Source organism: Culex pipiens, chromosome 2 (assembly GCF_016801865.2).
Source record: "Culex pipiens pallens isolate TS chromosome 2, TS_CPP_V2, whole genome shotgun sequence".
NCBI classification, from domain to species: Eukaryota; Metazoa; Arthropoda; class Insecta; order Diptera; family Culicidae; genus Culex; species Culex pipiens.
Genome location: NC_068938.1, coordinates 31,109,006 through 31,135,526, shown reverse-complemented (window position 1 = coordinate 31,135,526; position 26,521 = coordinate 31,109,006). Strand labels below are relative to the sequence as shown.

The window sequence follows — 26,521 nt, the reverse complement described above, 5'->3', positions numbered from 1 at the left end:
ATTTGTTAATAAATTATTTAGCAAAACTTTTAAGGAACTTGTTTGCTCACATCCCATTGAGCATTTTAAGTCTTGACGTCGATTGACAACTTTTTATAATCCGTAATTGAACGTGATATGCCAACATAAGGTGCCCAATTGAAATACATTCCTTTCTTTTTCCTTGTAATCATTATCAAATGTAACTTAAAGTTTTCAAAATAAAATCATCTAGACTTGAAACTTTCTTTATAAAATCTAATCAATTTTATGAAAATGAAAAAAAACAGTGAAATTTAAAACCAACCGGTTTATCAAAGTATAACTAAAAAAATGTTATTGAAAAAGTCATAATAATTTTCTTATAAACTCTCACACACTAACGTCCACTATCGACTTCCGATCTCAATCAAAAATGCATCCTGGCAACCAAACGAGCCACCACCAAACATTGGCACAAATTTAGTATACCAATTTCGGCCATTCCGGCGCTGGCATTTAGCCAAACCACAACAAACAATCAATATTTGGCCATTCTCACACACAAACAGACAAACGCCACAGGAGAAGCAAAAAAAGAAAAAAATACAATGTTCACACACTGCTCGGAGCATTCCTCACAGTTTCAGTTTTTTTTCTACTTATTTTTGATTTTCGTTCCAGCTCGTTAAAAAATCAATTACCAAACATTTCATTTTACCACCAACCACCGCCACCACTTCCATACCAAATTTCACCGAAAGAGTAGCGAATGATTAATCGAGATATGATGGCGCGCGGGACTGAGCTGGTTGGTCAAACCCTCACTTGAAGTTCAATTTGTTGTTTACATTATGAGGGGCTCTATAGAGCTTATGAGAGCATTTCACTTTGGAGAGTGGAGCACCTTGTCTATTTCATCAACCACCCGCAAGGTTCTTAAAGAGTAGCGCCTCCAGATCATTGTACCAGAGACAAATAGACATATTTTAAAGAAAATTATTCATGATTTTCAAAAAGTTAGTTTCAGGAACAGTTGCTTGATTGTTTTAAAACGACTCCAAACTACTATTTATTCAAATCTCTAAATTTGAAATGACCGTTATTTTTCCACCTTCAAACAAAAAACAAGTATCACGTCCATTTATCAATGGCGCTCGCTATCAGCGGTCCTCCCGGGAGAAGATTGATTAAGTTAGCCAAGTCCCGTGGAATGCCTTCTGGATTGCGCTTGTCCTCGCCGTGGGACTTGTCCAGGAGAGAAAAAAATGAAGAAGCCGGCCGGGGAGCAGGTACAAAATAAATAGAAATCAAATATGTTTTGACGTACTCCGTTGTTCTCTTCCGATGCGAGATAGAGGTACATTAACACAAGAAGGTAGTTTATTTTTTCACTCGATTTGAATGGTGGAGGAGCTTGCTGTTGTTGCCCGTTTTCAAGCACTCACTCAACAAAACATGAAACCATTAACCGGACCCGAGCCGAGAAGTGAATGCAAGGGTAATTAATCATTGAGAATATCGAGAAGGTTTTAGTTTTTTTCGGTGGGCCCTCATCGTCGGATGTCAGTTGGACTTGAAGGCCACGTAGTGTCTAGACGTGGAGCAAAGGTAGCAGAATTTGTCGGATTTTGGACGATCAAATGCGTTTATAAGTGGACGCTCGATTGTTTGTTTGTTGTACTTTGTGGAGTGGAATAAGCTGTGGATATTCAAGAATACTCGAGGAAACTAATCAAACCAACAAATAACGCTTCAAGCGGTATGATTCATGAAGAACTTGATTTAAACTTTTAGCCTGCTCTTTCGAAGTATGTTTGAAGATTATTGGCTACTGTTTGTCAAAAGTATGTAATGTTTAAAGAAATTTCTAGACAGTCTTCGTGTAAATATTTGCCAAAAATCTAATTTCTACATTTTTTATTTTTAAAAAGCATTCGAATGATAAACATATATTTAAAAGAAAATTATTAGTTTATTAACCTATTAAGGCCGTTGCAAATATTTTTCAAAGTTTATGTTGCCCCCCCCCTCCCCCCCCCCCCTTCAAAATTGGTCTGAAAAATCAGGGGGCAAAAAAATATTTTTCAAAAAAAACTTCAAAATTTCCATGAAAATAGAAATCTAATCAACTGAAACCAATCTAAAATGCATTTTTCTGCATTGATAATCATTTTTAGCATGTTTGGGGTTGTTTAAAAATGTTTTGAATTTTTATGAAATTCCAATGTACAACACAGCAAAAATTTTATTTTTCGCAAAAAATAAAATTTTCGTCAATACTTAGATATTTTGGAAACTACACGGAACAAAATCCGGTTTGCGGAATCGCAAACTTTGCTTCCGATTTACTCTAAAAATCGCAAATCTTGGTTTGCACCCGTCAGCAGGAAGCATTGCTTCCAATATCGCAAACGATGATTTTCGATATCGCAAACGTAACGCAGTAACGCCTACCCCGCCAAAAGCACGCAGCACGCAGCCACTACAATATTTACCTTTTTGAATTGACCGTTGATTCCCGATTTTTTTGGTGGAAATAAGAAGAAGAAGAGGTTTATTTTTTTTATTTATTTATTCATAGTACAAAACCAAATCAGAGCAATTACGTGAGTTGTTTAATACGAAATTTTGATTATATCAGTTGTGTTTTGCTTTTGCTTGGTAAAAAATACGCCATGCACTTGCTAAAGTCTTTGTGACCGGAACCGTCACCGCGACGGCGATGTTTTCGGTGACGATTCTTAAGGTCCTTCTCGTGCTCGGTGACGTCGGCGGCAAGCCGATCCGGATGGAGGTGCTGAGACAGGTGCAGCGTGCACAGGTGGTTGATCTGGCACGTCCCTTGAGCGGATTCGCGTACCATCAGAAGTTCTCCTCGTCCTGGAGGTTGTTGCTCTTTTCCTCTTCGTGCATTCGGGAACGGCCTTAGTGCGGACTCAGGTTCATGGCGGAGCCCGAGTGACTCTGGAGCATATGGCGCCACACGAGGGCAACAAAGGCGCCAAAGTCACGATCACGATTCCAATTCCTTCCTACACCTCAAGGATCGACTTGAGCAGAGTGTCCTCCGATTGAACAAGTCCTCAGAATCTCCGCCAGTAGTCGGATCTGTGAAGGCGTTTGCCAAACTCACGCTGTAGTCGCGAGCCTGTGAAAGATAACACAAAAATAAATTGCAATATTATTGTCTCTCGACTCAAATAAAATAATTGTCCAAAATTCCAAAAATTTCTAAAATTCCCTAATTTTTTTTAAAATTCTCTACAATTTTCTAAAATTTAAGAAATTTTTCCAAAATTCTGTTAAATATTCCAAAACTCTTTGAAATTCTCAAAAAATTTCCAAATATCTCTAAAATTATCTAAAACTCTAAAAAATTTCTAAACATTTCAAAAATTCTCTAGAAACTTCTGAAATTATGTACAATTCTTCAAAATTCTTAAAAATTCTCTAGAATTCTCTTATTCTTTTCAAAATTCTCTAAAATTCTCTAAAATTCTCTTAAATTCTCTTAAATTCTCTAAAATTCTCTAAAATTCTCTAAAATTCTCTAAAATTCTCTAAAATTCTCTAAAATTCTCTAAAATTCTCTAAAATTCTCTAAAATTCTCTAAAATTCTCTAAAATTCTCTAAAATTCTCTAAAATTCTCTAAAATTCTCTAAAATTCTCTAAAATTCCCTAAAATTCTCTAAAATTCTCTAAAATTCTCTAAAATTCTCAAAAATTCTCTAAAATTCTCTAAAATTCTCTAAAATTATCTAAAATTATCTAAAATTCTCTAAAATTCTCTAAAATTCTCTAAAATTCTCTAAAATTCTCTAAAATTCTCTAAAATTCTCTAAAATTCTCTAAAATTCTCTAAAATTCTCTAAAATTCTCTAAAATTCTCTAAAATTCTCTAAAATTCTCTAAAATTCTAAAATTCTAAAATTCTAAAATTCTAAAATTCTAAAATTTTAAAATTCTATATTCTAATTTTTTTGTATTTTTGTATTTTTGTAGTTTTGTATTTTTGTATTTTTGAGTTTTTTTTTGTATTTTTGTATTTTTGTATCTTTGTATTTTTGTATTTTTGTAGTTTTGTAGTTTTGTAGTTATGTATTTTTGTATTTTTGTATTTTTGTATTTTTGTATTTTTGTATTTTTGTATTTTTGTATTTTTGTATTTTTGTATTTTTGTATTTTTGTATTTTTGTATTTTTGTATTTTTGTATTTTTGTATTTTTGTATTTTTGTATTTTTGTATTTTTGTATTTTTGTATTTTTGTATTTTTGTATTTTTGTATTTTTGTATTTTTGTATTTTTGTATTTTTGTATTTTTGTATTTTTGTATTTTTGTATTTTTGTATTTTTGTATTTTTGTATTTTTGTATTGTTGTATTTTTGTATTTTTGTATTTTTGTATTTTTGTATTTTTGTATTTTTGTATTTTTGTATTTTTGTATTTTTGTATTTTTGTATTTTTGTATTTTTGTATTTTTGTAGTGTTGTATTTTTGTATTTTTTGTTTTTTTTTGTATTTTTGTATTTTTGTATTTTTGTATTTTTGTATTTTTGTATTTTTGTATTTTTGTATTTTTGTATTTTTGTATTTTTGTATTTTTGTATTTTTGTATTTTTGTATTTTTGTATTTTTGTATTTTTGTATTTTTGTATTTTGTATTTTTGTATTTTTGTATTTTTGTATTTTTGTATTTTTGTATTTTTGTATTTTTGTATTTTTGTATTTTTGTATTTTTGTATTTTTGTATTTTTGTATTTTTGTATTTTTGTATTTTTGTATTTTTGTATTTTTGTATTTTTGTATTTTTGTATTTTTGTATTTTTGTATTTTTGTATTTTTGTATTTTTGTATTTTTGTATTTTTGTATTTTTGTATTTTTGTATTTTTGTATTTTTGTATTTTTGTATTTTTGTATTTTTGTATTTTTGTATTTTTGTATTTTTGTATTTTTGTATTTTTGTATTTTTGTATTTTTGTATTTTTGTATTTTTGTATTTTTGTATTTTTGTATTTTTGTATTTTTGTATTTTTGTATTTTTGTATTTTTGTATTTTTGTATTTTTGTATTTTTGTATTTTTGTATTTTTGTATTTTTGTATTTTTGTATTTTTGTATTTTTGTATTTTTGTATTTTTGTATTTTTGTATTTTTGTATTTTTGTATTTTTGTATTTTTGTATTTTTGTATTTTTGTATTTTTGTATTTTTGTATATTTGTATATTTGTATTTTTGTATTTTTGTTTTTTTGTATTTTTGTATTTTTGTATTTTTGTAGTTTTGTATTTTTGTATTTTTGTATTTTTGTATTTTTGTATTTTTGTATTTTTGTATTTTTGTATTTTTGTATTTTTGTATTTTTGTATTTTTGTATTTTTGTATTTTTGTATTTTTGTATTTTTGTATTTTTGAATTTTTGTATTTTTGTAGTTTTGTATTTTTGTAGTTTTGTATTTTTGTATTTTTGTATTTTTGTATTTTTGTATTTTTGAATTTTCGTATTTTTGTATTTATGTTGTATAATTTTTTTTCGTATGTTTGTGTTGTTGTTTTCTTTCTGGTTTCATTGGTGTTTTTGTACTTTGTTTTTTTTTTTTTTTCTGGCGAGCCTCTACTATAGGTTGTCGTCGGTGCTGTAGCGTCCGCAATGGCTAATACTGTTGAAGTCGTATGGCTGTGGACCTCAACCAACGATGTTCCGGCCAAACTCGAATTGCTTAGCGAGGCACAAAGATACCGGACATCCGTGTCAATCATCGTCGGAAATGTAAAGATGGGGTGGCAAGTTCCGCCGGCTGGAATTGGAAAGAAGCTTTTGAGTTTTGTTTGAAAGCTTTGCCAAAATTGGACACTAACCTTAGTCTGATTAGTTTCATCCGGACTGAACTATTCAGATCGAAATTTGGAACCGGCATCCCAGTTTCTTGAATCACTGTCAGCGTACAATGGCGGAAGAACCGCCGGAGAGATTGGTGTAGCTGGTGACCCGGATTTCTAGTTTCGCGACTCCGACGCAATCCTCGATACCGGCCATCTGGAGCAGCTTCTTCGGGACCGGGGCCGGCACAATGCGAACCGGATTGAGGTGCACCAGGACGGTACCGCACTTGCCAAAGACCTTGCAGAGCACGGTGTGGGGCTTGCCGATCTTGTTACCCCAGTAAACACGGCGAACCGGCATGACTGACAGCTTGGCCAGGATAATGGCACCGCGGATGGCGGTGGCCACTTCCTTGCTGCACTTGACGCCGAGACAGATGAGGCCGTTGGAGTCACCGATGGCGATGAGCGCCTTGAAACGGGTACGCTGACCGGCACGAGTCTGCTTTTGGACGGGCATGATCTTCAGCACATTCGTCCTTGAGCGAGCGGCTCAGGATCGGGAGCGAGTACAGGTAGATCTCCTCCAGGGTGCGGATCTTGCCATCGCGCACCAGGCGACCCAGCTTGGTCACTGGAACCCATTCCTTGGAGTCTTCCTTGCCGCGACCACGGCCCCGTTCGCGTTCTCCGCGGCTCGCACCTCGCACCGGCACCACCGCGAGAACCAAACCCTTGAAGATTTGTCCGTTTCGGAACTATTTCCGACGCAGAATCGTGGGTTTTTGACCCGGGAAAAGTAAAACACCGCTCAGCAGCAGGTGGACCTGCTGCGACACTTAACGAGATAAACAAAATAAAAATAGGTTATGTTTGCTGTTAGTTTACTATTTGCGAAAGATGCGAACAGCTGATCCTGACAGCGTAACGCATTGGCTGCGGCGGACTGGGCAAAAAAATGCGCCGCAAACATGGTGTTTGCGATTTTGCAAACTTTTTGCTTCAATATCGAAAACATTTTTTCCAGTATCGCAAACATTCTCGATGATTTCGGAAACTTCCAATGTTTTCGAATTCGTCGCAAATATTTTTCGGATCCAACGACCAGATTTTGTTCCGTGTAATGATGGCAAAACAACTGGACAGGCGTATAATGCATTTTAAAACACTTTTTTCATCAAAATGTTGAAACTATGACTCGTTATTACAATTTTAATACTTTTTTATTTTTTTGCCCCCCCCCCTCGACGTTGCCCAGAGTCGAGGGACATAAACTTCAAAAAATATTTGCAACGGCCTTATGTGTTTTGAAAAATGTTTTGAAAAATTACATTTTTATAAATAGTGACCATCCTTATCCAACTCCTTACATATATATTTGAAAAGCTGAAAGAATTCTCTCAACTTTTTTCAGTATTTGTTCGTTGTTGATGAGTCCTTTGGTAGCAGAAATATCGCCTTACTGAGAAAAAAAAATTACAAAAAAGTTTTTCTTGGTGCTTCCTGTTCAGCCTGCCAAAGATATCTTGGAAACTGTTGATCCAATTTTCTAGTTCCAGTTCAATTTAAATTTTATTGCGCCATTTGTGTCGTTTTACATGTTTGTTTTTCAAATGATTCATGTTATTAATTTTCATCTTTGTGTTTTCCATTCTTCATCGATGACAAATGTTTATGTTTTGTGTTTGTGTGTGAATGTTTTAAACAAAATGTATATGTTTTGTTATTGATCCGATTTTAAATAAAAAAACTAACTTAATCCACCTATGTGGTTGATGCCTTCCTCACTTTTTACCAACAATGGGTAATATGAGTGGTTTAGACACATATTTCAGCTATTTTTTTAGGTCCAGAAAAATAAGTACACAGATATAACTTAAGTGGTCAGAACACGAGACAGGGTTGTCAGATCATCAATGTTGTGGACTCGTTGGAAAGGTCTCTCGATTACCTAACCAACGATGGGTCGGATGATGGATCCGGACATCGTTTACATGCATTTAAGTGAGATCCGGCTTCAAAAAAATACATAAATATCACTTAAGTGCTCATAACTCGAGACAGGGTTGCCAGATCTTCAATGTTGTGTACTCGTTGGAAAGGTCTCTCGATTACCTAACCAACGATGGGTCGGATGATGGATCCGGACATCGTTTACATGCATTTAAGTGAGATCCGGCTTCGAAAAAATACATAAATATCACTTAAGTGGTCATAACTCGAGACAGGGTTGCCAGATCTTCAATGTGTGGACTCGTTGGAAAGGTCTTTCAATTACCTAACCAACGATGGGTCGGATGATGGATCCGGACATCGTTTACATGCATTTAAGTGAGATCCGGCTTCAAAAAAATACATAAATATCACTTAAGTGCTCATAACTCGAGACAGGGTTGCCAGATCTTCAATGTTGTGTACTCGTTGGAAAGGTCTCTCGATAACCTAACCAACGATGGGTCGGATGATGGATCCGGACATCGTTTACATGCATTTAAGTGAGATCCGGCTTCAAAAAAATACATAAATATCACTTAAGTGGTCATAACTCGAGACAGGGTTGCCAGATCTTCAATGTTGTGGACTCGTTGGAAAGGTCTCTCGATTACCTAACCAACTATGGGTCGGATGATGGATCCGGACATCGTTTACATGCATTTAAGTGAGATCCGGCTTCAAAAAAATACATAAATATCACTTAAGTGGTCATAACTCGAGACAGGGTTGCCAGATCTTCAATGTGTGGACTCGTTGGAAAGGTCTCTCGATAACCTAACCAACGATGGGTCGGATGATGGATCCGGACATCGTTTACATGCATTTAAGTGAGATCCGGATATATGTGAAAACACATTTTTATACATAACTTTTGAACTACTTATCGAAACTTCAAACCATTCAATAGCGATGTATGGGACCATAAACCAAGTCGAATGCAACCGGTTTGATCAAAATCGGTTCAGCCAGTGCTGAGAAAACTTGGCAAGAATATTTGACACATACATACATACACACACACACACATACACACACACACACAGACATTTGTTCAATTTTCGATTCTGAGTCGATATGTATACATGAAGGTGGGTCTTCGAGCTTTTGATAAGAAGTTCATTTTTAGAGCAGGATTATAGCCTTACCTCAGTGAGGAAGGCAAAAAGTAAAAATTTCCTCCGAATTTTGATTTTTTTCATATTTTTTTTAGATCATGAATAATATTTGAAAAGGGCTTGAATCTAATCAGGCCATGGCCTTATCTAAGCAATAAAAGGTTGATTAACAATGTAAAAAATATAGATTTTTTTTTCAGCTTTACAAATATATTTTTTTGAGAGACCAAAATTTTTTTGAAAAGTTCAACCTAAAAATTGCTTTAACTCGGAAAAAATCGACAAATTAAGTGCTTCAAATTTGTATTCAAATTGATATTGAAATTAAATTCAAATGCAAATTAAAATTTCCATCATAAATGATATTTAAATGCTTTATCGAGTAAATATTTGTTACATAAAAAAAACAATATTTGTTCGAAAAATCATAACTTGAAAAAAAATCAACTTATAAATCATAAGCTAGAACTTTTGTACAGTAAATCATATCAAAAAGAAAAAAAACGGAGGGGGTAAAGGTTTACATAATCAAAATTTTGTGATAAAAAAAAAACCGAAAAAACACTAGCAGTATCAAGGGAAGGGGAGTTTTCTTCGTTTAACTTTTTCTGTAGAATTGGCTGGGGTTCATCCACAAATACCTTAACTCAATTTTTTTTTAACGCGAAAGTTATAGTTTGAAAGTTTATTCAATATTAATTTTCAATAATTTATTACTAAAAATATAAAATTTCTGTTTCCCCTCATATTATACGAATTAATGAATATTTATAAATATATTAAGCGAAATACATTGTTATGCTAAGATGTATTCTGTCAATTCTTTGAAGAAAAAATTAATTTTGTAAACCAAATGAAAACAAAATATCCCTTTTGCATCCTTCCCAATTTAGTGTTACAGTCGAGTAACGAAAAATGACAGAGTTTTAAAAACTATTTTGTATATTTTTCGATGATAAATACGTATTTTCGGAATTTTGAGTACGTAATTGAATCGGGCGTCCAATTTTACATAAAAGTTCCTTTGACACAAAATTTCCAAATTACCACTATTTCAGTCTGCAAATTATTGAAAAATACGTCTTATTTCACATGTTCACAAATGGAATGTACGACCCCCCACCATTACTGCACACCATTGAAAAAACGGCTAATATCCACTTTTGGCAAAAACGAAATATTAGCACCAGGTGGTAGAGGATGTTCCAACGCATCTTCTGGAACTTGAATTTTACTGAAATAGTGCTTAGACTTGCCTGCCGATGCGAAAAACCATACGGCTAATATGCCACTCTTATGGGAAATTGCCTTGACGGAGATTTTGTCACAAACACTAAAACGCGTTTTTCTCGGAATACTTGATTTGGCATAATAGCCGAATTTTCAAATATGGGCAGATTACGAGATATCGAATAATAGACCTCGAATTCGAATTACCCCTTAGAACAGTGCTTCGTGTAAGTTGGTCCATTTTGTGTAGAGAATGATCCATTTTGTACAAACAAATATTTTTGTATTTAATCACATTTAAAAAATGACTAAAAATACGATTTCGAAAGTCTTCTCAATTACAAATTGCTAACAAATTTGATGAAATTAAATGAAAACATTTAGATAAACTCACGTAAACTAAATTCCCTAAATAAGTGAGCATATTAATTCAATCAAAAAGGGCACAAAACAATCTCCTTCCAAGTCAGCATTCCACAGGGGAGGCCCCACTTTATCGACTGATAAAGAGCCCCCTCTCGCTGTAACAGAGTACCTACATCCCGAGCCCACTCGCAACCAGCAGAAATCACGTCCATTAAAATTGATAGTCTCAATTTTTTAATTACCTCTCGATCGGGGCCGGATGGGCCATGGCAAATGGTAATTTTTTTTTATTTTTTCTTCTCCTGTCCCAAGATTCAGATAAGAGACCTGACCCGAACTCACTCGCATTTGGTCGGAGAAAGCGATCTATCTTACCTCTCTCCTCCCGAAGATGCGCTCGCTGGGGTCCGAAAATTGGTCCAACAAGTATTAGGCAATGAGCTGGGAGAGGGAGACACACACGTGAGAGAGGGGGATATTCATAAACCAATCAACCGAAGCGAAAAGGAGAAGATCGAGAGAGGGAAAGAGAGGGATGAAAACAGAAATTATAAGAAAGAGAGAGAGAAAAAACTGATGCCGTACATTAGATGGGCCAGATAAACGCATGAGTTTAGTTTTATATATGGGTATTAATGGTAATTTATACTAACGGGGAGGATAAAAGAAGAAATTTTGAAAATTTTGTCGTCTAGTTGCTGGCGCGCTTTCTTCTCTTCCCACCAGGTGGCCGGCCAATGGTTCGACTCTAGGCGGATGCCGGTTATTTTGGACATTTTTTTCGTGAGCTGTCTTCTTCGGGTCGGTAAAGTTTAAAGTCTGTATCAGGTTTATTTTTCGGACTTTTATTAGTGCGAGTGCTGTTCATATACGTAAGCAAAGTGATTGTGGTGGAAGATGAGGATCGGAGAAAAAAAAATCAAATAACTTTCGGTGTCACAGCATCGCCGGATTCGTTACGGAGAGAATGTCAGAGGCAGATGACCGTGGACCGGGGAAAATTTGAATAGATAAATTTATTCGATTTATTTATTGGACTTACTTGGGTTGCCTTCTTTTTGTTTTCGGGGCAAGGCAGGGGAGGGGACATTAATTCTTCACTTGGGTATGGGAAAGTAGGAGAAATCTGTTGCGTGACTCAGTTTGAAGCATTGCACCAACAGGTGGCAGCAAGATCTAACGAAGCTTCTTGTTGATTACTTGGAATATTTTTGTCCAAACAGCTCGTTGAGGCTGTCTCGTAAATCGTTGACGAGTTCATCTTCCATCCGGGTTGTGTGATTTGTTTGTAACACAGCTTTTAAATTAATTTCAGCGCAGTATTACCAACTCGGATTAGCATGTCTCTACCCCTGGCGAAAAGATGGCGGCACTGTTAACCAATTTACCCCCGGACCCTCAGCCCCTCCTCCAAAGTTCCAAAAAAAGAGACACTCTAGTGCGTGAGTGTAAATCCATTCAGTCGAATAAAAATATACAGGCAGCATAAATTAACGGCTGTAAATCATGGGTGATTTACGATGAAAGTCCACTAAGCTAGAGCTAGCTGAACGAGAAGCGTGTACTACCCGTCCCGTCCCATCCCAAACCCCCAAACCCTACTCTCCGCGAGATGTCTCCCCGCGAGGAATATATGGGTGCAAATTGGAAACGATTATGGAGGCTGTGTCGTGTTGTCTCACTAAAATAAGCTAAGGACGGACAAAGAGAGGCCGGGGTCCAAAGTGTAAGATTAAACGTGGATCGGTCGCATTTTGGAATAGTTAATGATATTTTATTGATACACCTTTCCGGGGGGACAGCGTGGAGAGGCCTTGCAGAGGCCGGAGATTGCGCAAACCTTGGCCAGTTGGATGATACTTGCGGTTGGTTGAGAGGCGATGAACTACGCCAAGACGAGATTGTGCTAGAAGGATTTATTTAAAATTACTGGTTTTAACGTACAAGCACTGTTTGAATCGATACAGTTAGTTCATTCAATTATATTCAAGTTTTGCCTCTCACCCAGTCGGCCTGGGTTCAATCCCAGAAGGTCCCGGTGGCAAATATTGAGACGGACGGGGCAGTAAATGTTGGCCCGGTCTAACCTAGAGGTTAGCTCGTTAGCTCAGTCCAGGTGTAGGAGTCGTCTCCCTGGGTCCTGCCTCGGGGGAGTCACTGGTAGGCTGTTGGACTCACAATCCAAAGATCGTCAGTTCGAATCCCGGGGTGGATGGAAGCTAAGGTGTAAAAAGAGGTTTGCAATTTCCTCAACAATCAAGCCTTCGGACATCAATTTTTCGAGTAGGAATCTCGCAATCGGGAACGCCAAGGCAATGCCGTAAAGCGAACAATTTATTTATTCATTTTTTTTTTGTAACCAATTTTGCTATATAGTTATACTCTTAAAAATTGCTCGAACATAGTATTTTTCCGCAATTTCGCTGAAACTGCAAAAATCAAGAAATTTCCTTGAAAACATTGAATAAAAACCACGAAACAGATACATTCATATTAACATTATTGTTTCCAAGCACGCCTTGAGAACTTGAAAAGCTATAAACGGTGTATTTTTCCGAAAACATTAAAATATAAAACTAGGCAGGTCTGAAATTTGTCAAGGGCTCTTTCCCGACATTTTAAGGGGTGCATCGACATTCTAATTTTTACGATTTTTCGATAAATTCCTCGAGTTTTTTTAAATGTTTCTTTTGCTTCAAATTTATTAAAAAATATCCAGCTATTATTTATTTAATAAAACAGAAAGAACGTTAAAAGTTTCTATAGTTTCCTATTTTGAACATTGTAACTCCGACTTTTTGTTGCCTAAATATAAGTTTAGTAAAAAATCAAATTTACAAAATATGATTATTTGTAAGTGTAACTCAAATCCCTCATTTTTTATTGTTGATATCTTGAAAATTTAGGATTCTATTTGCAATATTACAGGAACAACAATGTAGTAAAAAACTCATATTTTTGTATTTTGTTTTCAATTAAAGATGGCTGAAGAAGAAACAACAGACGAAGAAGATGAAGATGCCATACAAGCAAAATATTATAGGAATAAGTGTTATGAGTTAACAGTTAAATCCTCGAAGGAAGAGGACGAAGATAAAAGTGAAGAACTTGATAAGTTAAGATCCAAATTTGCCCGTAAATATTTGAAACTAAGACAGAAATCGTTAGAAAAAAGGCATGGTAACAAGGATTGAAATATAGCCAGACAAGTGATCTAAAACTTTGTAAACTTTCCTCTTCTACTATCCACCTTGAAGAGATGAATGCACAATGGTGTAAAATCTCTATAATAAATCAAAAAAAAATACCTTTTCTTAAAAAAATATCAAAAATAAAATTAATGCCCTTTTGAAATATTAGTCGTCGCCTATATCTCAGCAACGAAAGAATTGATCAAAAATATTTTAAAAAGAAAATAGTATAGAAATTTCACAACTTAACTTAAATTTAAGTGATGAAAAAATAGACTTTATTAAATTCAAAAATACTTTTTAAAAGCAATTTTAAACGGGGATTCAAAATAAGCCTTGAATTTTTTTAAATGAGTTTTGGTTTTTAAAAAATCTCTTTTTTTCAAAAATTCATACCAATATTAAAAACAATTCGTCCGTCGAACACATTTTATCATAAGTTTGAACTTTAAAAAGTTCCAGTGGTAAATTTATAAAAATCAAAGAATGTAGGCATTAAAAATTTAAATTAAATTAAATTGATAAAAAATCTTAAAATTTATTGGTTTATTCACACAGCAAAAACAAAATGAATTTCGGAATGTTAAAAATTTGATATGTTGAATACTACCTAAAAAATGTGTAAAAATTTAAACCTGATAAATATTCACCAGAAACTGATGGAAATTCATCATTTTCTGATGTAATATTACACATTTTTTGACAAAAAATCTGTCACCATTTCCTGATGAATATTACAATCATTTTTTTTCTGTGCAGCAAATCAAATTTCTCATTAAATATGCCTTTTTTCTTAATCATGCTACACAATTGTTTTTAATGTCAATTAAAACTGATATGATTTTCTAAACAAAAAAAATCTGGTTAAAAACTCACTCAGTTTCAACTATAAAACTAAGTAAAACGAACATTTAATTGAGATTATGTAAATGAAACAAAAAACAATCGTTATTTTACTTATAATACACTTGACGTTATCAATTAAATTTGCACACTTTTAATCTCTGATTTTGTAAAAAAAAAAAACAGTGACGGTTACAGAACATTGAATTTAATTTAAAAAAAAATCTTCAAATTTCTGATTTCTTTTGAAAATATTGCGAAATTTTGAATGCATAAAAAATATTTAAAGTAAAAAAAATATGTATGAATACTGAGGGGTACCAGCAGGTTGTAGCACATATTTATTAAAATCACACATTTTTGACAATTTTTCTTACAGTTTTCCAAGAGCCGTGTGATTAGGTTATTTTGTGATTGGCAACCGTGAATCTTGGATAGAAATCTTGTGAGAAAATTCTTAAATTAATGATGACGAATTTGATAACTTGTGTGTGATTGATAAAAAAAAAGCTCAACCAAGTATAAAAAAATGGGGGAAAATTTTAAAGTTAACATTTCATTTTCATCGAATTCCATTCACAACTCCCGATGAAATGCAACCTGAGGAAAGTCTTTTGGTATAATAGTTGCAAAGAAAAAAAAAATCTTAGAAAATCGTCAAAACCTGAGAGTGAAGCCAAAAATAGAAGGTTGGTCCTATAGGCAACAAACTTGGGTCGATAGATGAACGATCCCTTCAAGTTTGGTCCCAATTGATGAAGGTCGAGTCAAAAAGTATACTCAGTTGACCTGACCCATAATTGTTTATTCACTTTTGTTTCTTTTGCATGAATCATGTTTTTTTCTAAAATTTAATATAATTGGTTATCTAACTTTATACAGCCCTGCTCCAACTTACCACCATTTTAAAACAAACTGCTTAAAATTTCAGATTTTTAAGGTACAAAAGTAAAGTAAAGTAAAACCGAAAACTGCTCTTTAAAACCTAACCTCAACCTCTTGCCCCGCTGATGATCTCGCCAACTTGAGTGTATCCAAAACCAACGATCGATGGTGGACGCTTGATTGTGCGATGAAAAATGTGTTTTCCTCTTGAGACGCTCAAGGGGTCCCCTTCACCCTTCAACATCAGCTACCGGCCGCGCTTTTTCGTCTGTTGTTTGTTTACCTTTTCGGGCGTCAATAAATCATGCGTTTTGACCACGGGGTCACGCGTTGCAGTTTTTTGGATGGTTCGGTGTTCTGAAATCGAATACCTTACGAGCTAGCAGTGCGACGAGGTCACTACTGACTGTCAACACCCATTTCAGAGCATCGAGCATTTTTATGACACCTGGTTCAGGGAGTGCCAGGTTGATATCGGATCTAGCCATACCTCACTGCGGTTCGTGCTTGGTCGGCCTAATCTCGTCAATCAAATTTTACGCAGATTTTTTTTTTTTGTCTTTTCACTAAGCGTTGCTATCAATAGATCATAAACTGATATTCAAGATGAAATTTTGTTTGAAATTTCTTCAAAACCTAATTATGATACACAGAAAAAAAAAGTTGAATTTTGGAATGTTGAAAATTTGGTAGGTTGAATATTACCTCTTTATTTGTGTAATATTACATAAAAAATGTGTAAAAATGTGAACCTGATGAATATTCATCAAAAACTGATGAAAATTCATCATTTTCTGGGGTAAAATTTATCATTTATTTTGCCACAAAATCTGTCACCATTTCCTGATGAATATTACCATCATTTTTTTTCTGTGTAAGCCTTAAAATGTCAAATGCATCCAAGACTGTCAAACTCAAAGATCAAAAAACCAGCAAAGTGAACACCAAAGATCTTCAATACCGTTCTATGGAAAAATCCGAACAAACCAGGTTTTCACCCCATTTCAAAAGGTGAGAGTTTCGGTGGGTTAGCTTTCGTACGCTCGCAGATATTCTGTCTTCTGCCGCCGTGCGGCGTCGTCCACGCCACGCCGCACCAAGTTTGATGAATGATTGGCCTGCGACGAAAACGTAAACAAATCGATTCGACACCTTTTTTATGCGCGCGCGCGAGACACACGTTGGCCGTTGAACCAGCGAACGGCCAAGATCAACGCACCTTTTTCACCCGATTTTGGGACCGCGGATATATGTGGTGTGTGTGTGTGCGCGCGGTAGACGCCACCCGGAGGAATCTCTCGTGACGAGCACGTGACAGGGTTTTTTTTTGGCGCGCGAAGTCGGTCGCCGATGGTTGAGGTTTCCAAGCGTATCGAGCGAACGGAAATCCATGACCAACGCAATAATGGCGCCTGGTTTGGTGGCAGGTTGGGGGTAGCAGTTTTTAGAAGGTTAGGTTCTCAGTTATTAAAATTAGGAATCAGACTTCTAATACCTAGTAAAAACCCATAACCCATGGACCATTATTATTATATTATTATAGTTTATTATTGACACTTTACCATAATTTAGCATTCGTGTCATCATGGACCATAGTTTCTCTGTTTAATATGGTAAGTATCACTAAGGCCGTTGCAAATATTTTTCAAATTTCGAAAGCAAATAGAAATTTCTCCAAACTTGAAAGTTCTCTGAAAAAAAGAAGAATTGAATCATAAAGAGAAGAGTTGTTCTATTCAATAACGCTACTATATCAATATCTTGACGACTGATACAAAACACGGATAGAGTCTGCAAAAAGTAATACTTTTTGATACTGTTTTGGAGTTTGACACTTCTCTTGAAGGCAAGCTTGGCATTCATAAGTTGTTTTTTTCGGAATTCAAAAAAAAATGTATTCAACTCTTTGCGAAACTTGATTTTTTCAGCAGTCGATGCATTCATACAACTCGGTAAACCCCGTGGGTTGAATGTATGACTCATGCTGAAGAAGTACTCTTTTTGCCACTTGTTGTGAAAATTATTATTTTGCAATACCGTTTTAAAAATATTTATAATTGCTGCCTTTCTATTGTGACGTGATGGCCTATTTAGGCTTAGTGAATTTTAATTCATTGCCTTTTTTAGTCACGTTATATTGATCTTAACATGATATTATCTACCGAAAAAAAAACTACACAATGTATTAAAGAAATAGAAAAAAATGCATTATAGGCATTGCAAAAGAAGTTTGATCTTGTTTAATGATAATAAAAAAGTAACCTGAATATATTTTTGATACTAAATTAATAGCAAGTGAAAAAATGAGTAATTCTCGGATTAGTTTTCAAAATGACGCAAAAGCCATTGGTAAACAAAGCCCTTTTTGCATCGGTACTCGTCCTACTTACGAATAATCAATTTCAAAAATGCTTGAGATTGCTTATCTACACGTCCTTCAAGTGCCCTTAACTCAAAACAAATGAAATATTGTTTCAATTTGGAGAAAAAGGGAAATTAGTGCCGGAGGTCACGGTGGCTCTTACGGCTTTTTGAAAACTCACCCGAGAATTTGTCTCTATTTTACTTATTTTACAGTTTGGTGGAATAAATTAACAAAACAAGTTGTAACAGTCCTGTTTCTAAACTAGAATAACATATTACACAAGTTGTAACGATCTTATTGTTTAGTCGAAATTATAAATAAAATTTGAATTTTCTTTGATATTCCAGAAGATTTGTATTAACATCTTTAAAATTATGAAGAAAAAAAACATGATAAATTTTTATAATCCACAAGGATTAATAACCAACTCATCAAACTTTGTCCAAATTTCACAGAACTCAGATACAAATCTTTTATATCAAAATCTCTCCAAGTCATACTTTCTAAGATCAAAAATAGTGAAAGTCAGCTGTTTTTCCTGACATTTACAAGACTTTTCACTATTATTCGATCATATAAAAAAATTAAAATATCAAAATGCAATCTCTGTTTATCAACTATAGAAATCAAAAATCCAAAATCCATGAAAAATTTTAAGATTTGATTTATAAAAAAATCACTAACCCTACTGATAGGGAAGGGATGACCAAGCTGGTTAAAGCTTTAAGAAGAATTATTTAAGTACTCGCACGGCGTGGCTGGAACAAAATATTATAAACCGATATACCCCATCGAAGATTTATACGTAGAAAGTTGTATTTTACCGGCCTGAATCAGAATCTATAAATATGAAAATATTCTATCGGTGAAAATTGCGTTTTTCAAAATTTTAAGATTTTGATTTTTGGTATGGATTTTTAATTGATCTGCCCTGATAGGTGGATCGATCTTTGAAAAAAAATTTATAACCTAATTGTATAGAAATCTCTCAGTTTAATATCTTTTGACAATCAAAACGGATTTACAAACCCAAAAAGCGTTTTAAAGGTAAGATATTTCTCTATAAATTTGTAATAAAAAAAAAATTAAGGGTCGATCCACTTATCAGGCCAGATCAATTGAAAATCTTTACCAGAAATCAAAAACTTTAAAAAAAATTTGGTTAAGGTCGGTAAAACACAACTTTCTACGTAAAAATCTCCTATGGGGGTATCTCGGTTTATAATATTTTGCTCCAGCCACGCCGTGACTCGTCGTATTTCTTCAACTCGGCAGAGCCTCGTTGGATAAATGCACGGATCGTGCGATTAACTAAATCATTTTGCTACTTGTTACAGTATAGTACTTTATGCAACAAGTAGCAAAATTATACCATTTTCAGCACAAGTCGTATATTCATTCAAGACATTCTTCCAAATTACATAAATATGAAGAGTGTTGAAAAAATCAAGTTGTGCAAAATATTGCACACAACACTTTTTTTTTGCAATTCCAAAATACAATTTTGAATAGAATTTTTCAGAGATACGTTTGTTTTCCACCTTAAGTTTGTCGTCCGTGTGTTTGATCGACTAAAAACAAAAACAGTGTCGAAAAGTATCACGATACAAGTGCAGAAAAGTTGAACTATTCAGCACTGTTATTTTTTGTGTTGATAAAACCATTTCGTCACTATATCAATCACGGAAAAGTTAATATTTTCAAATCAGAACTTGGAAAAGTACTAGCACATACGTTATGTTACCTGATTTCCAGAAAAAAAAACAAGTGGACAATGGACAGTTCGAACTTTTAATTCTGTTAGCAAAAATGACAAGAAACGGTAATTCAAATTACAACCTTTGTCTCAACCGATGATCTAGCTGACTCCATTTTAAATTTATTCCAAAACCGATCCACCTTCGTATAATTTCACCATCATCGAGCGCGATATTGCTGGTACGATAACCTGCACCGTCGTGTGTTCTCTTACATCAGTCAGGTGGAGATGTGCCGCTCGGGCGCTTCACTAAACGTGGCCTTAATTGGAGACTATCTTTCCAACACACAAAACATATGCCACAAAACTGGTTGAATCTTATCCAGCTCGAACCGAACCGTCGCGTATTATAATCACAGTTTGCCCAAAAGGCTACAAGGTCCATTCGTTTGCTGAGGTGGAGGAAAGATTTGTTACCACGGTTCCCACCTGCGGAGCTGGGACTATACGCAATGTCCAGCGCGGCGTTCAAATCTAGCCGGAGAACCGTAGATAAATGATACTCGATACCAAGTCGGGATTATATTAATTGCACGAAGAGTTGAACTGTGTGGGATGTCAGAGCTTTTTTAAGATTTTTTTAGATTTAATTCAAGAATGGACCCCATAAATTGCTACATTGACGGCGAGGCGCGGAGCCCTGGAACCGCTCCCAAAGCTCAGGGCTCAGCTGCCAAGTTCGCCCAAACCTATTTGCTGCTCTGGCTTACCGCCATTACTGTTGACATTCAGCCGGAGATTTATAACGGGCCGCGCGCGATGATGCGGTGGCTCGCTGGCAATAAAATAGTTTACATAAACATTTATCCTCTCCTTACAATGTGTGTGTGTTTGTGTGCTCTGCATAATATATATCGTACAAGCCAAAAGATGAAATTTGAGCGCGACACGAAACGTCGCAAAAGTCATGCAAAGCTTGAACGCGGTGGAATCCGTACGCTCGCTTGCTTGCATGTACTGGTTGTCAACAGCGACGCGTCGCAAGTAACGCAGTATTGGTGACAACGAGCGATTACGCACGGTGTGTTTTGCAAATTATCATTAAAAATGTTTAAGATTGTTGTCCAAAATTCAACCAGCTCAGTCCATCAGCCATCGAAGGCTTCCAAGAAGACGACACCGGCCAGTTTTCGAGTCGGTATCTATTCGGTTTCGCAAAAATGGCCTTTTTTAAAATAGACCGTAATGTGTGTTTGTTGTACAATGCTCTCTCTCAGAGCGCGGTGGGGAGGGCTAGAGAAGAGCGGTGAGCCAAAAACTACCCGTAAAAACTCGTCCTATTTGCATAATACCAAAAAGTTTTTTTTAATGATTTCCCCCTTTGAATATTGTTGTGCTTATTGGCCACACCGGAGTGGTAAGAGAGTGCTTTGAAGCTCGCTTTTTTTTTCGAAAAAGAAGACGACAATCGCGATGGAGACCCTCCACGAGAGAGTGAGAAAGAGCAGCAATAAGCAGCATGTGTATAATGAGTAATATTTGTATAATTTTACTTCGGTGTATTTTTTGTTTGTTGTTAGGCAGAGACAGACAGAGCGCGAAGATGATGATTTCGGCTGCTCCACCACCACCACAAACAGGCAAAGCACTATTCAAAACGGCGATGGTGAGCGCGAGCTTTTTTTTCGTCATTTGAACCGGTTTCAGTACTTATTGGTAAAGTTTCCTTTTTTATTACCCACCCAATAGACACACACGTACAAACACACACAGTTTGGTGGTTGGTCGGTTCGTTGGTTGGATGGAATTTTTATGTGAATTATGAATAATGGCGGTTTATGTGTTTTTTTTTTTTCAGTGGATGTTGTTATTTGTAAAGCGATCTACCCGGTGAAGAGGAGGAGGAGCTTTTGAGAGGCAAATCACTGGCACTGGCATTGACTGGTTTGCTCAAAAAGGGGTTGGTACTTGCTGGCGTAGGATGAGTAGATTTGTCAAGCAGTATGAAACAAGCTAGAAGTAAACTAGAGCCGTTTTATTAAACTGATTTCGGTTGATCCGTGGTAGATTTTCTTGAATTAATTCATTCCCATCGAACTATCAAAAATCTACCAAATCATCTACCACATTGATCACACAAAAAACTGTGGTAGAATAGCATTTACTACGATTAACCGCGATCAATTTTTGACAGTTAGATACCAACGAAATATTTCAAGAAAATGTACCGCGGTAAATCAGAATCACTTCAACAATACAACTTAGGCTGGTACCAATTTTATTTAACATTTTGAGGCCCGTCCCGAAAAATCGAAGGACAAAACATGTTCTAAAAAGTTCAACTAAAATCAATTTAAAATGCATTCTTCTGCATTTAGAATCGTTTTAGCATGTTTGAGCTTGTTAAAAAATCTTTTGAATTTTGTTGAATTTTCAAGGTAATAAACTATTGATTGCATACAAACTGTACGGGTGTAGAATTTAATTTCCAATGATTTTTAATTGACATGTTGGAATTCTTGCTTGCTTGTAATTTTAATTATTATATTTTTTTTGTTTGATCTATCTACATTTTTTACAATATTTTCCTAACGATTCTGATATGAAATGTTTTATTTTTTACTTAAGAACTAAAAAGGAAAATGTTAAGTTTCCGCAAAAAATATTTTTAAATCATTATCATCATCATTATCGATTATCACTCTACTGGTTAATTTAATCAAAGCAAATAATATTCTTTGAACAACTTCACTTCTCTTGTTTTTTTTTCTTTTCATTTACAATATGTCTTTTTTGGTTACTGTTAAATTCTGAAATTCGCATGATCATTTTACAACCTTCCTAATAATGTTTTATTTTATGATCAGACAATTAAACATATTTGGTCTGTTTTTACATTAAATGTTTAAAAACATAATCAATAACAAATGATTTGAAATAAATTGCCTTAAGCCAAAATTCATACCTTGATTCAAAAAAAATAATTTAGATATTTTATGAAGATTAATTCGTATCTTGAACAAGTTTCTTCTACTCAATCCTTTTAAAAAAAACTGAAATTAGTTGAAAATTGATATTTGGCCTTTTTTAATCTACCCCATCAAGATGCGTGGCTGGTATGTAGAGATAAAAATAGAAAAAAAAACATTTAAAACGCACAAATATGAAAAAAAAATCCCAATTTCATTCATCCTTTGCTGAACCAAAATATTTAATGTCAAAATATTAAGTTTGCGTTCATTTTTTTCTCTTTTTAATTTTTTGCTCAAATATTGTTTTCAATTCATTTTTTTTTTTGCGATAAAGCCGTTGCAAATATTTTTTGAAGTTTATGTTCCTCTACTCTGACCGGAATCGAGGACGGTGGAGGGGCAAAACCCATTTTTCTTGGAAAAAATATTTTCTTGCCACCCTAATGTTTCAGACCAATTTTGAAGAGGGGCAACCTAAACCATGAAAATTATTTGCAACGGCCTAACTTTATCAAGTTTTTAAAAAGCCCCTCATAAACAAATTTTTTTTTAAGCTGGAATCATTTGAAATATGCAAAATAAAAAATAGATTAAAGAGGGAATATATTCTTAACAACCAAACTAAAAAAAACTAAACAAAAACCATAATTCGCCTCATTGAATAAATAAACGACTTAAGGTGAAAACAATTGCATGATAGAAGTTTATGCAACGAGTTGCAAAAAGATGATTATTATTTTAAAATATTTCCTTTCGATACAGATACTGAAAGGTTGAACTTTTCAGCACTCAAATGGATGCTGTTAGCAGTTTTCAATTCCGTTGTGAAACTATTTTCTTTTCCTGAACTTCTCGAAAGACAAAACGACCTAAATTTCTTGAATGTTTGAGTTCTGAAAAGTTCAACTTTTCAAAAAAATACTCTTCGATATATTTTTGGAGTTTGACAAATATGTTAATAACAAATAAAATTTAAGCGGGGAAACAAACAATTCTCTGAAAAATTTACAGCGAGTTTTCCGGAATTGCAGAAACTGTTGTATTCGTTGTAAAACATATTTTTTCGACAACTTTCTTCAAAAATGTTGACAAGTTAGACTTAGAATCAGATTCGTTACAAAATTATCTGACTTTTTAGTTTCTATATTTTTAATCTGATGATCAAAAACCTACTTAACAGATTCATATTAAAATGATCTAGGTATATTTTTAATGTTTTATTTTAAGTACTGTTTGTAATGATCATTATTTCAGTATTTTTGTTAAATAATGTTTTCTACTTTATATTCTTCTCTTTTTCCTCGTTCTAATACTTGATGACAAATTTATTGAAACCATTTTTCTTCTCGTAGATACTCTTTCCCATCTCCGTTCCACCATAGTTCATGAGATACTGACAGTTAATGAACATAAATTTTACGGACAGTTGCTCCCCACCAAGACCGCGTTCAACCGTGGAATATTCGTCACCAATCCCGCGCAGCATCCTTCGCCATGCCTTTTTTTCTCTTGCTTAGTAAAAAGCACAGTAAAATATTAATAATTATCATGAAAACAAGAATATGTACAAATTTATCCAGTATTATTAATCTTAAATGTCCTTTTTCACGAAATTTCAAACTCAATATTTTTCAGTGCCTATCAAATAGCAAAAAAATGCATGGATGCTGGTGGTGGTGCTGCTGCTGACGACAGGAGCAAGCGGATCAAAGAGTAGAGCGTGTGATTATATTTTTTTTTTCTCGTTTCAAATTTGTTGTTTTATTTCAGTGTTCTCTCCTCTCATCTCGCAAGACGACAACCACGACACCATATCTAGCCTCTATGATCATTTGAATATTTTTAAATATTTTAGTTTTTTCAGCTCTTTTCCTCCTTTTTCCAACCCTCTTTTGCTCCAACTGTCCCAAAAATACCTAATAGCAGAGTGTGTTGGTCAAATCTATCGTGTCCTCCAAAATAAAATAAAAAAAATAAGCTGGAGGTGCTCTCTCACGGTACCTGATCCAAAGCGCGATGATCATCAGCTTCATGACAACACCCAAATTCACACAAACTTCGGGCGAGCTTCGGAGAGACATCGGGGTTTTTCTGTTTTGTCTCGAAGCGCGCATTACCGAATCATTACCGACCGTTATCGGGGCGTAATCTTGCATATATTAGTGCTGTTGGTGTGCGACAAACTTCGACCCGAACGGAGATATTCCGATACGGTGCAGGCACCGCATCGTTGATTAGGATCACTGCCGGGGCTGGTTGGCCACAATTAGTAAATTTACAGTTTGTGATTTTTTTGGGGCGGTAATCGGTAGAAAGGTCAATCGATGATGGACTTTATTTGGGTTTAGAGAGAATTATTTGGTTTTATGTAAGTCGATAAAAAAACGATGGATGATCATTGATCATGGAAACTGATTGTATTCAAATACGGCCAATTTTATATTTTTCAGTCTTTTTCATGTGCTATACTAGGGTAAATATACCCATTTTAATCACTCTAAGCTGTTCGACCAATTCTAATCACTTTTGCAGTTTTCGGCTATTAAATCGACATTTTTTGATGTATCAACAATGTAGAGTTGCTTGCTCACTTTTATTTAAACTATTTGTTACTTTGAAACAGTTAAAAACACTTTATGAAAGCTGTAATTCATGATCAAAGTGCTGATAGGTCGATAATAGAAATAGGCTGAGAAAGGGTATAGTTCCCCTATATGTTTAAGGCTACCAACTCTTGCTGAGCAAAAATCCGTACACTTTGCCGAAATGACAGCATGGTATAACAAAAACTGTCAAGAAATCTATTATATATATAAAAAAATTCGACGGTTTTGTTCGAACGCGCATCAGTTGATAACGGAAAGTCGGATCGGAGCGCTCTTTGCTGCGTTGGGTTCGTATAAACCCAAGGAAGGTTCTTACGCTAAAGAGTGACAACTTTGGCCACTCCGGAACCGATTCCGGAAGATCTGCAGATTGTATGGGAAAAGTTGCGTAAAATCAAATTTTGATCACAGGAGGCTAAAAACGTCAAGAAGTGAAAAAATGACAAGACGAAGTTTGTCGGGGTAAGCTTGTTATTTATATAAATGAAATTAAGTAAATTTGAGAATTAAAAATATAAAACTGTGTCGTTTTTACAGCTATCAAATTTCACAAAATGCTATCAGAGTGCTTATGACTTGCACGTTTAAAAGTATTCATAAAATAAACCGTGATTTGAATCAAAACATTATGTTCTTAATTTTTTGTTAAAAGTTTAAAAGATTACGAAATGTCAAGTTTGCTTTAACGTAATAACGTTCTCAGTGTTTTCACGAACACATTTCCAAAAAAAAAAAATATTGAAAAGGTCCTACAACATGTAAAACACAACAGTTTATAGGACCTTTAAAAAAACTCTAGATTTGTTAATTCAAATGTTCAAAGGTTTTCACAAGTTTTAGATGGCCTTTGGATCTTTTAATGGATAAATATATTTAGCAAGGAATTTCTGAAAGAACAATTCGAGATTTTTTTAACCTATATAGGACCTTTTAAAAAAAACTCTTGCCTTATTGATAATCAAGTTTGAATTGAGGAAAACCCGGAAAACTCCCTTTTTAAATCAAACTCACAGTTAGATAAAAAAAAAATGTCTAGTTAACAAAAGCTATAATCAAATAAAAAAAATGCAATTCAATGTTTAAAAAGTTGTAAAAAATTCCGTACAAATCCGTATAATGCTAAAAAATCCCTACAAAAATTCCGGCCCGTTAAAAATCCGCGAAGAGAGTCGAAAATCCGTATGGTAAGGAAAAAATCCGTACAGTTGGTAGCCTTATATATGTTTGATGATATTTGTACATATTTGTGTAGAATTAAACTGACGCTTTGCAAAAAAATAATGGTAAAAAGGTACTACATTTGTTTTAACAATTCAATTACTAGAAGATTTGTTTACATAAATATATTATTCATACCTCTGATCAGACTCGTCTTCTAATTATAAGTCCATGTCGAAAAAAATGTGTAGATTTCCAATTCCAAACAACATGTTTAAAATAAGTACATATCACAAAATGCCTCGCCTCGC

The 26,521-nt window shown here is 34.5% G+C and overlaps 1 protein-coding gene and 1 pseudogene across 10 annotated transcripts in view; both read right to left on the bottom strand.

Moving 5' to 3' along the window:
* Positions 1–26,521, bottom strand: part of LOC120419673 (voltage-dependent L-type calcium channel subunit beta-1) — a 238,760-nt gene that overhangs the window by 189,566 nt on the left and 22,673 nt on the right. The window lies entirely within an intron of this gene.
* LOC120419645 (40S ribosomal protein S2-like) lies at positions 5,647–24,527 on the bottom strand (annotated as a pseudogene).